This window comes from Silurus aristotelis, assembly GCF_946808225.1.
Source record: "Silurus aristotelis genome assembly, chromosome: 14".
Lineage (NCBI taxonomy): Eukaryota > Metazoa > Chordata > Actinopteri > Siluriformes > Siluridae > Silurus > Silurus aristotelis.
In genome coordinates this window covers 9,289,243-9,302,023 of record NC_139587.1, presented here as the reverse complement: position 1 = coordinate 9,302,023, position 12,781 = coordinate 9,289,243, and the positions used below count along the sequence as shown (strand labels likewise).

At 36.6% G+C, this 12,781-nt stretch overlaps 1 protein-coding gene across 2 annotated transcripts in view; it reads right to left on the bottom strand.

Annotated features, from left to right (window-relative positions):
• Positions 1-11,748, bottom strand: part of frmpd3 (FERM and PDZ domain containing 3) — a 147,459-nt gene extending 135,711 nt beyond the window's left edge. For both annotated transcript variants that reach the window (XM_083560163.1, XM_083560166.1), the window contains exon 1: positions 11,268-11,748. The gene's annotated coding sequence lies outside the window, so the exon portion shown is untranslated. The remainder of the gene's footprint in view (positions 1-11,267) is intronic.
• Between the last annotated feature and the right edge of the window lie 1,033 nt (positions 11,749-12,781).

Genomic DNA, 12,781 nt, shown 5'->3' with positions numbered 1-12,781 from the left:
ATAACTTCCCACCTTTGATAAAAAATAGCTGACAATGTATTACATAATAGTATATTATTATGAGAAACAAACTAGATAATTTAATGCTATTAATTTTCATCAAACTTTCATCTTAGGCAATAACAGTAGGTTTTGGATGAAATACATGTAGTTGTGTCACATTCCACTTCACAAGTTTTTGTTTCTAATTGGAGAATATGCTAACTCATGATACAGTATATATGTAGGTCAAAATAATTCCAAATCAATATGGTTAACATACCATGAAATTCCATGAAATTCAATCTGGACTGTGGCTAATTGAAAGCAATTGAACTGAGTATTGACCTGCTCTTGAATTAACTGTATCGCAAGGTTAGAAAATCCAACTAAAGAAACATACCTTTGGCAAGTTTTACATTAATGTTTTACAGGTATGGCAAAATATTTCAGCTCAATGTTTGTAGAAACTAACTATATAAAAGCCAAGAATATGTAAAACTGTTATTTATGCTAGGGGATAATTTGTTTCATATTAACAAAAAGAATGTTAAAAGACGGTGTTTATTATATGAGGGTTTTATTTGTCAGTCTGGGAAAGTGGTGTCTCAATGGATAAGGACTTCTTATTGAAAGTTCATTGGTTTGAATCCCAGTAACAAAAGGTTGCTACTGTTCGGACCTTTCACATGCACTAAAATATTCAAATAACAACATTCTCTAAGAAATTTGGTTAAATTCAAGATTGGTTAAACAGTATTAAACTGCAATTACGACAAATTAACAGAAACATTTACCAGCCTGCAAAAAACTGCTTCATCAAATCATGCAGTTAAAAAAAGCTTACACCTGTGCAAATTAATTACTCTTTGTTCTACTTTAAGGAGTCAATTGATTCTTACATTCAAATATGTGGACTCTCAGAATTAAATTTATTCTGGAAAGTCACCTCCACTAAAAAAAAATGGCACTATAAACATGCGATTTTTTTGCTTTATACCAGAGCTTTTCATCTTGCATTAGTTATTGGTATATTGAATAACCCTAGCACACACTAACTCTGTCAGGGTTACACTTATGGAAAAGACCTCATCCATCCTGCTGTGACTTGTGTTTATTTATCCTTAAGGAGCAGTCAGTCTGCAAAATGTCTACTGCAAACATGGCAGCAACCAGTTATGATATAATTTTACAGCAGTAAATATTTTAGAAGACCCTTTACACAATAACAAAATCATTTTACCAGGTAGCTTCTCATTTGATGTTAATTTAATATTTCATCTTGAATTTTCTTAAGTGGACATGCCATGAAATGTAGAGCTTCTATTTTCAACGACTTCACATGTTATGAATTTACAGGTCAAAGTTTTAGTTTTGTACTAAAATTTTAATTTTACTAAAACTAATATTTAAAATGTTTGACTCAAAGTCAATGGAATAAAAAGCTTCTTTACAATTCAGAAATACGTCCCAATTGTACCGTCATAATCTACACGGTCATGGGAATGATGTGCTGCAGTATTTCTAGTGCAGTTTAAATCAATAATGCAGTTTGCTGGCTTTTACATGGGAGCAAATTATGTTTTACAGTTAGCTGGCATTTTAATTTTTTGTTCTGCAAGAATATACATTTTAGCTAGGTAGAAATTAATGGATGGGTGATTTAAATACAATAAATGCTATTTGTTTTTCTCCTGCTCTTTTCTAGATGTTTACTTGTGTAAACTTCTAGCACATAGCTAATTCTTTACTTTTATGTAGGCAATAAATCTGACAAGTCTGCTATTTGACCTGTTTTATTGTATTCATTGTTTGGCTTTTAGGATGGTCTATGTGTATTGGTGCATCAGCTTGGTTGTTAGTTGTTTCATAAAACAATTTATCTTCATTTTACAAGAAGAAGATTGGGTTCCATAGATCCAGGCATGGCTGGGAAATTCAGCATACTTTCTTTCCCCTGTCTATTGCAGCAAAGGCAAGTGTGGTAGTCTGTCAAGCCATATATGACTATAACATTTATATGTTATATGACTATAACATTTTTCTCTGACGGTGTTACACAGCCTGTGATGCAGCATGAGCAGCAGTTTAAAAAGGGTCTTTTGGATGGCTTCCATTGTGTCTCTGAGTATGCACTGTGTTAAATATCATCCTTCTGGTTTGTAATTATTGTAGGCTGTGGGAATTAGCATTCTAAATTAAGATGAAAATGTATAAATTACGTAGTAAAGAAGCCCATTTATGTGAAGGTTATGTCAATGTTGAATGATGTTAACAGTCAAGATCTGCAGAAAATATTTTAGATAAACGGTGGGTTTAAGCAAGCACAATTTTGAACAAAATTGGATTTATAAATACCACTGCTCTAGTAGATTTAAATGTCATACCCCTAATGTGTCACTCCACCCATATCAGCATATACTCCTTCAAAGTACCAACCGTGCACCAAATGGAAAAAATGTCACCTTACCAAAATAGCCATCCCATCGGCATCATACACTTAGTAATAAAGGTACCAGAATGTGCTTTCCCTTGACAAATAGATATTACCACCAAGGGTACATCGTTTGTAACTTGATGCATCTTTTATCTTTGAAAATAATTTAAGGTATGTAACTGAACCTGAAGGCTCACAGACTTTATTCTAAAAGCTAATTAAAGATACACCATATGCACCATTCTGGAAATTTGTTTTACAAAACCTAACCTTGATTGTACCAACCCAGATACAATGAAAACCTACTGTTAGTTAATGTACTCTTATTGTACAGCATACATAATCTAACTACTTTTGCACAGGCAAAAAATAGAGCCTCATATTGCCTATATAGCCTAACCTGTCAGAGTTAAGGATTTGAAAGACAGTGAGAAGAGTGTAGAGAAGTATGGATTCGACTTACTAAGTGGCTAAGCTGCACCGAACAAGAGAAGAAGACATGCCATGTGTCGTGAGTGACTGCTCTTTGCCTATGGTGAGAGCTTCTAGTGTTTCAATTCTGAGTAGGTGGACTCTCATCGTTGGCTTTTTCTAGGAGCACCATATCTGTCTTTTCATCTATCTTGTTATGAGTTACGAAGCGTTTCCATGGGAACTAAATGGAAATTTCTCAAAAAAAAGAGAAGTGTGATATGGTCAAGGCTGTGGATGGTTCATAACCATGAAAGCCAGAGGGATTGATGAGTCCACCATAAGCTGCAGCACTGCAACAGCAGCACCATGTCATTAAAATCAGAATGAAAACACAACATTAATTTATTTAGTAATAGTTATAAATAGCTGAGCTCTAAACAACTGATTCATTAGGATAATAGCATAATATATATGTAATAATAAGATTATTATTATTATTATTATTATATTATTATTTATTAATAATAATAATAATAATAATAATAATATATGCAGTGCAACCTCGATACTCGTGGGGTTTTACGTTCTATGACACCTCACGAGTAACAAAAAAAATCTTAAAGTGTTGACTCTCTCCTTTTGATGGTTCCCATTTTCAAGGTGAATTGTACATGCACTGTAAACTCAACAAAAATTGTGAATTACTTGTCATAAATGTTTTATTTACTACTTTAAATAAATAATACAATAATTAAAAAGCTTTTCATGCATTTTTATGTAATTTATTAGTCTTCTTCTTTCGGTTTCTCCCATTAGGGGTCGTCACAACGGATCAGCAGTCTCCATACCCCTCTGTCCTCTACATCTGCCTCTTTCAACCAAACTACCTGCATGTCTTCCTTCACCACATCCATAAACCTCCTTGGTCTTTCACTTTTCCTCCTTCCTGGTGGCTCCATCCTCAGCATTCTTCTACCGATATACCCCATGTCCCTCCTCTGCACATGTCCAAAACATCACAATCTTGCCTCCCTCACCTTGTCTCCAAAACATCCTGCATGCGCTGTCCCTCTAATATACTAATTTCTAATCCTGTCTATCCTCATCACGCCCAACGAAAACCTTAACATCTTTAGCTTTGCTACCTCCAGCTCCACTACATGTCTTTTACTCAATGCCACTGTCTCTAAACAATACAACATTGCAGTTTTTACCACAGTCCTATAAACTTTCCCTTTCATTCTCACAGATACCCCAATATCACAAATCACTTATGCTGCTCTTCTCCACCCACTCCACCCTGCCAGCACTCTTTTTTCACTTCTCTAACACACTCTCCATTACTTTGCACTGTTGACCGCCAGGTACCTGAACTCCTCCACCTTCTCCATCTCTTCTCCCTGCAACCGCACCACTCCACTGTCTTACTCCTGCTGAATTTCATTTCTCTTCTCTCCAGCGCATACCTCCACCTCTCTAGGCTCTTTTCAACCTGCTCCCTACTCTCACCACAAATAACAATATCATCCGCAAACATCATAGTCCATGGAGACTCCTGTCTGACCTCGTCTGTCAACCTGTCCATCACCACTGCAAACAGGAAAGGGCTCAGAGCCGATCCTTGATGCAGTCCAACTCCACATTGAACCAGTCTGTTGTTCCTACTGCACACTTCACTGCTGTAGTGTTTCTACTGCACACTGTCCTCATACATGTCCTGCACCACCTCACATACTTCTCTGACACACCTGACTTCCTCATACAGTACCACAACTCCCTCTTTTGGCACCCTGTCGTACTCTTTCTCTAACTCCACAAATACACAATGCAACTCCTTCTGACCTTCTCTATACTTCTTCATCATTATTTTCAAAGCAAATAATGCATCGGGGGTGCTCTTTCTCGGCATAAAACCATACTGTTGCTCACAGATGGTCACCTCTTCTCTCAGCCTGGCTTCCACTACTCTTTCCCATAACTTCATGGTGTGACTGATCAACTTAATTCCCCTGTAGTTACTGCAGGTCTGCACATCTCCCTTGTTCTTAAAGATCGGCACCAGCACACTTCTTCTTCATTCCTCAGGCAAACTATCTTGTTAAAAACTCCACTGCCATCTCACCTAAACATCTACATGCTTTTACCGGTATGTCATATGGTCCAACCGACTTTCCACTCTCCGTCCTCTTAATCACTGCTCTCACTTCCTCCTTACTAATCCTATAAACTTCCTGCTTCACCAACTCCACATTATCCAACCTTCTCTCTCTGTCATTTTCCTCATTCATCAGCTGCTCAAAATACTTCCTCCATCTTCTCAACACACTCTCCTCACTAGTCAACACATTTCCATCTCCATCCTTTATTGCCCTAACTTGCAGCACATCCTTCCCAGCTTGATCTCTCTGCCTGCCTGGCCTAAGGAGACAAATCCTTTTCTCCTTCCTTAGTGTCCAACTTCTCATACAGCTACTACTTTTCTCATCACTCTGTCGATCCCAATTCTATTTGGCCAACCTCTTTCTCCTTTTGCTCTCCTGCACTTCCTCATTCCACCACCACATCTCTTTGTATTACTTTCTATTACCAGATGTCACACCAAGTTCCTTTCTAGTTGTTTCCCTTAATCACTTCTGCAGTAGTTGCCCAATCATCCAGCATCTCCTCAACACCACCGAGCCCCTGTCTGAAGTCTTCCTCCTTCAGTTTCCACCATTTTATTCTTCCTTCAGTCCTCACTCTCCTCCTCTTCCTCTTCACCTCCAAAGACCACCATCCGATGCTGTTTAGCTACACTGTCCCCTACCAACACCTTACAGTCTCCAATCTCCTTCAGGTTACATCTCCTACATAGAATATAGTCCACCTGTGTGCACCTTCCACCACTCTTATACGTCACCCTATGATCCTCCTTTTTCTTAAAATAAATGTTCACCACTGCCATTTCCATCCATTTAGCAAAATCTACCACCATCTGCCCTTCCACATTCTTCTCCTTAAAGCCATACCTACCCATCACCTCCTCATCACCTCTGTTCCCTTCACCTACATGCCCATTGAAATCCACCCCAATCACCAATCTTTCATTCCTATGTATACCTTCTACCACTTCATCCAACTCACTCCAGAACTTTTCCTTCTCCTCCATATCACTACCCACTTGTGGAGCATAAGCACTGATGACATTTATCATCGCCTCTTCAACTTCCAGCTTCACGATCATCACCCTATCAGAAACTCTCTTCACCACCACACACTTACTGTACTCTTCCTTCAGAATCACCCCTACACTATTTCTCTTTCCATCTACACCATAATAGAACAGTTTAAACCCAAACAAAGCTTAGTGTTATGTGACTTTACAGTACAACAAAATTATGCTACTAGACAATATTTGTATCTACTACATGAATGTCATTTCTTGCAATATATTTTGCTATGTATGTGAGGTGCAGTTTCCTGAATTTAGAGGTGCATCTTAGTTCAGAATATAGATTACTTTCCCTGCATAAAAATGTATTGAGGTTTTTGACTTGAGTTGCTAAATATTGTGTGAATAATAAGTGAAAAAGTAATATTTTGATGTTTGTTTTCATTAAGAAAAAGTAGGGGTCAGCTAGTTTCAAGCCAGGACATTTAATATACAAAAAAGATGAGTGGTTTCCAGTTTATGCATGACTTTTGGGGGCATGGTTTTAGGAGATAAGATATTTTAGTGCTGTATTTGTTTGTTATCCACCAAAACTTCCACCAAAATCAATCAAACAATCAATATGATTCATGCATGGGGATCAAATTGAGAATCTTAAATAATATTTATTTAAAACAAGATATATAAAATGCAGTTAAATATTACAATTTTTGGTACTTAAAAATAAAGATTAATCTGCAAAATGATGGTTCGTGTCATGATAAGCAAAACTTAATTTCATATTATGCAAACATACAGTGTGCTGCAAATCTTTATTCTCTCTGTGGCAAAATAAAATTATAATTAAATCTTGTTAACTTTCAAAATATATACAAATTACATTAATGTATTCATCTGACTACATCTTGCCATCATGTTATAAAATATTCAGTTGCCAACTGCGAATAATACCAATCTTTTTTTTTGTTCAAATACAACATTGTCCAAAATGCCACTAATTTGACCTGTAACATTGACATTATCATGCCTTATTCATATGTCTTTGTTATTCCAGAAACCACTAATCCCTCAATTGTCAATAGCTCAATTAATCAGTTTCTAATCAGTTTCTGGCAGTAGTGAAAGATCTAATCAATGTCTACTGTTAAACTGATGAACATATACTGTAGAGAGCAAGTTAAAATATTGCACCCCAAGGAATGTAAATCTACAGAATGCCAATGCACTGGAACTACTTTATTATGCACAGGACACATAATATATGTTGCATCCTCATTACCCAAACTTCTTTACAAATAACAGATTTCATGCAAGTAAATAATGCAGCCATCTTTTGAAATACTTTATATCTAGGTAAGTGTGAAATACATAGCATTGAATAATGTACTTGTTTACCTTGGTTAAAATCTTTCACAATAATTTGTGTAATAAGTAAGTTTTATACTGTGTGGGCGTTTATTGGAACCATGATTTTATATGGCACTGCAGTGCTAACTGCTTCCACTGGCACTGCTTCCAATCTGCCAGACAATTGACAAAAGTACAATGACATTGTGCTGTGTAAAAAAAAACAAACAACAAAAGCATCATGCTTATCATCTTGTTGATATGACTGTCGCTTTGCAGAAAGATGCTTTGAAAGTTTTCATGCTACTAGAGAGATGCTTTGACATTTTTCATTCCAGTGTGCATGATTCATTTCTTTCTTTATTTATTATTATGGTACCATTGTTGCAATGATTCCCTACATTTTGTAGTAAATGGACACATTTGTGAATACAGATGTAGACCCTATAATGTCCTCTATTATTTTTTGTGGGCTTTCACATATATTTTCGATGATTATTAATCATCGAAAATCAAACACATTTCTTATTTGGATTTCATTTTGCCTTTTTAATGTAATTGTAATAGTTATGCATTGCTAGTGTTTGAAGCACATTAACATTTTCATAGTAGAATGCTAGGAAAAAGCAATAATTAAAAGTAAATAAACTCATGCAAATATATTCCTGCTGATCATTTGTATACATCAACCAGTGATCCACCTGGTCAGTCATAACTACTCATGAATTAATCACAGCCATAAAATACTAATTAACCATAGTCTAGTCTTTACTGATGTAAGGTGTGAATACATCAAAAACCTAAAAGAAATTACAAGGAGCATTTAGTAGTCTATAAATGTCAGTGAGTAATGCTTGTTAAACATAATTTTCACTGTGGCTAACTACGCATGTATCTACACTACACAGCCACAAGTATATGGACTTTTGAGCATCTTCATATGGTGCTTGGTGAACACCCTATTCCAAATTTAGTCTCCTTTTTACTGTTAATAATATGAATAATTATATTATTTTAATAATTAATAATAATCTCCACTCTGCAGGAATTTACCCATACAGCCACAAAAGCATTACTATGGTCAAGAATTAATGTTGGGGTAAGGAGGCCTGGCACATAGCCAACGTTCCAGAAGTGTTCAGCTGGGTTGAAGTCTGGGCTATGTTCAGACCATGTGACTTCCTTTACTCCAACATTGACAAACCATAACATTTTAATGGCACAAATACAAAGACATTCCATACAAATGTGTATATCCAATCTTGTGGCGAACAATTTGGGGTTGGTAGCTGTCACTGCCAGTTTATTAGGTTTTTATTATATACCAATAAACAATAAACATCATGACTTACGAATAATTAACTCTTAAATAGTATCTCAGGGTTATTCTTTTTAAATGTTATTCATTACCTTACTTAAATTCTGTGCTTCCAAATTTTTTCACAATCTGACTTATTTGGCACAACATGCTAAAAAGATGGAGTCATGATGATATTTTTAGCCTAGTGTCTGACCTCCCTTAGGCCATGCCCAATCAGCTTGATGTGTTTGTCCAGACTGATAACTATCTCTCTCAGATAAAATCCATGAATAAAAGCAGAAACAGAATCACAATGGACAGCCAACTACATTATGACTTGTACAGTAGCCTGGCCAGGTTTAAAATGTTGACAACTAGCCAGAAACGTTTAGGCTACTATCCCATTAATAGCTTTCCTACTGAGGGCATCACCAAGGGCTTCAGAAACCACATGCTTCCTTCAAAATAAGTAAAATGAATGGACCATGCTCTATACTGGAGTGATGTATGATCTGGCCAACAAGGCTGGACAGCTAAGCTCTTAGAAAGGCACATTCACCTCGGAATAAACACCTCTGCACAATTTCAGTCTCCATAAAGCACTGTGGTGCTGACTTTTGCTACCATCCTCCTCCTTGGAGGATTATCTGGAGAACTTGCATTGCTTTAGATTGAAAAATAGGCCTAAAGGAATATCTGTCTTAAATGTTTTTTTAGATATTATACGAATTTTTTTTTTATTTTCACATATTATTTCATATTATATAACACCTACCTAGGTGCTCTTTTATACCTATATACAGCTGTATACTTCATTAAGTGCTTTAATCATAAATGCATATGGGGTGCAGCTGGATTACCACCATTTCAACCGGCAAAACCCGACAAAAAAATCAATATAGTTTTCCATGCTAAATAATTTGCTGTATGGCCTCACAAGATCATCAGTTTGCTTTATTTTAATTCAACCCAAAATAGGGAAAAAAACAATTATCTTGACATTTGTTGCATCTAGCATGTATGTACATGTGTTCTATAGTCAAAATATTATAAACCATTAAAACATAAGTTATAGATAATAACATTATTTTTTTTTGTAATGTTAATTATTATTATTTAGATAATTTAGGCATTACTACATGTTTTCTGTCAGTTAATTTATGGAATACACTCCACCTTACTGCTGCTTATGACCAAGATTTTTACTCATATTGAAAATTTGAGCTAATATGAATCTGTTTCTCGGTCAGAAAAGAATCAAACAACAGCTGCCAATTGCATTTTATATAAAGCAACAAAACAAAGTGGTTTTTTTTTCCATCTACAAATAAATAAATAACCAATACATTTTTTAGATTGGCTGCACTTCGTAGATCTGCATGGCATGCTAGAGCTAAATATGCTGGAGCACTTTCACTAACTCTAGATTTAATAAGACTGGAGTAATATACAATTACTAAAGCTGGCATATATCAAGTCATATACCTGTTTCATATATGCTGAAACTTAAAGATAAATGCTTACTTAAAGAGAAAGCAGGTCAAGAGACTATCTGAAACTTACAACAGCCAAATCAAAAGTATTGTGTTAGGTCAGCATGTGTTATTGCAATTGAGTTCCACAACTGCTTTATTCAGTCTTAAAGATGTTACTTAAATACAAGTAAAATACTTGGGAAGCATCAGGGGTTACACCAAGGTCATGTGTTTATGTTTTACTATATAATCATTGTGATTTAAGATGAAATACTTAAGCTGGCAGACTTACTCAAGTAAGTACTGTATATGCATTACTTACCAATAAACTTGTGGCTAAAACTTATCAACTAACACACTATTTGACATAGACAGCTGTTATTATGACCATTTAAAATTGTAAAATGAGCTATCATTCAAATTGCCTATGTGCACTTTCACTGTTCAACAGCTACACAAAAGGTTAATGCATTTCAATAAAACGGTGTTAATGGGGTGAAGGATTTTGGATGTGTAAATTTTATATGCGGGTATTGGGTGAAGAACAGAATTCACTTTTGCAGTTTAATTAGGGCTTCAGGAATGCCTGTGTCAGCCTCCAATATATGTATTCATATTTAATTTTTCCTCTTGAATAAACCTGTAAATGTGAGCTGCATTTTAACCTGCTTCCAACTTAAAATCCCCCCAACCTTCTCAGGAAATCTTTATTCATTTTATATTCAAGCCACATCAATGTCAAGAAGGACAACACAAAGATTAAATACCTGCATAGACGTAGGCAAGAACATAATTGTGTAATTTTGTAGGTGCAGTTTCTTAGCAGACTATGCTGGCAGCCTTAATCATTAAGTTGACTAAGACCGAGTACGAGTTCTGCTTCTGCAATATGCTTACTGATCTCCTGGCTGTCTGGGCACCCTCACCGAATGCATATTAAACATCTGTCGAAATATATTTAGGTAAAAAAAAAACATTTAACATGCTGCATCACTACAGCAACAATCTGGCAAGATTATCAGGATAAAATGTAAAAATTTAAAATGTACAATGTACACTTTTATTTTTATTATTATTATTATTATTATTATTATTATTATTATTATTATTAATAAAGCATTTAAGAGGTTGAAGCAGCTGAACCAGGAGACAGTGAAGTCTTACCTTTTTCTGTGCTCCTGTATCCATCAGCCAGTGAGAGCCAAGGCAATCATACTGGAAGCCAGTTAGTGGTTTAGCAGCAAAGCAGGTATGTGTGTGTGTGTGTGTGTGTGTGTGTGTGTGTGTGTGTGTGTGTGTGTGTGTGTGTGTGTGTGTGTGTGTGTGTGTAGGGGGTGGGGGTAAGGGGAAATCACAGACGGCTCCTAGTGAGCAGTCCACAGTGGGTTTTCAGTGCGCTTTTGTTCACCCAAGTCATTCCAGCTTGCCTCAGTGGACGGTACGGCTTATAGGTAGGACCTCCAACATCTCCGTCTGGTGCTTGCGAGTATGCACCTGCGCTCATCCCCTGGATTCAACTTTCCCTCTTTTTCCTCCTGTCTCCTTTCTCTTTTCCTCTTTTTCCAGTGCCTGCATCTGTTTCCCTCCGTGCTTCAGGAAGAGCCAGCGAGTGTGGTTGCGATGCAGAGACGGAGAGAGAAAGCGCAAAGGGAGGGGGGTTAGAGGGAGGTAGCAAGGGGTGGATGGAGGGAGGGAGGAAGAGAGTGACAGGAGGAGGGAGGGAAGGAAAAGGAGAAGGAATGCTTCTTCCATCGGCATCAATCAGAGAAGAAGTGAAGTGAAGGGGAGGGTTGGTGAAGAGACTGAGCGTCACATGAAGAGCAAGATAGATGTGTGCCTGCATGTTCATGTGCGTGTTCCAGTGCATGCCTATTAGTGTGTGGATATGTGGATATCTATGGCTATGGACCAATGTGGTGGATTTATTTGAAAATAGGGTCTGTCCTTGCACAGACAGACAGAGAGCAATCAATCAGAGATTATAGAGTTAAGCATATTTACTGAATTCTTACAATGCGTCAATTTTTTAACAACTATAGGCAAAATAAGGAATCTTTAAAATTCTGACAAATAACCCTGCATTTTCAAGTAAATGACAAAGCAATAAAGTTACTAATAGTTAGTTTCATCATGTGTCTATGATGCAATGGGTTCACTTAATCTGTAGGATAATGGCATCCATACACTGCAAGGCAATCTACAATCACTAAATTGCCTCAATCCGAAACTTAATAACAGAATACATGAGAGAGTACCAGAGTGGTATAAATAGAGAAATAAAGTAAGAACAAGAGAGAGATGGAGACTGAGCCAGATCCAGGCACACAGCTTATGTCGCTCAGGCTGATGAAGGACTGGGGATATTTACTGAGAGCAAGGGGCCGCATACTAAACAGGTCCCTCAGCTCAGAGTGAGCGAAATGAAACCACTGTCCTGTCAATCCAATAATTTGCTTTCTCTTACTTGGAGGAATTGTTGCTAGGCTGAATTTTCCTGGAGAGTTTAGTTTATTGGCTGGATGAATGTGACATTAGCTTGTGTTTCCAAACAAAACTGAGGTCTTGTCCTTTAAATCCTGCATGTCAGACATGAAGCCTTTTTGCCTTTTGACAAGAGTCTGTGTTTGTGCTGTAATGTGCTATATTTATTCTCATGAATTGAAGCCCAGGGAACAAGA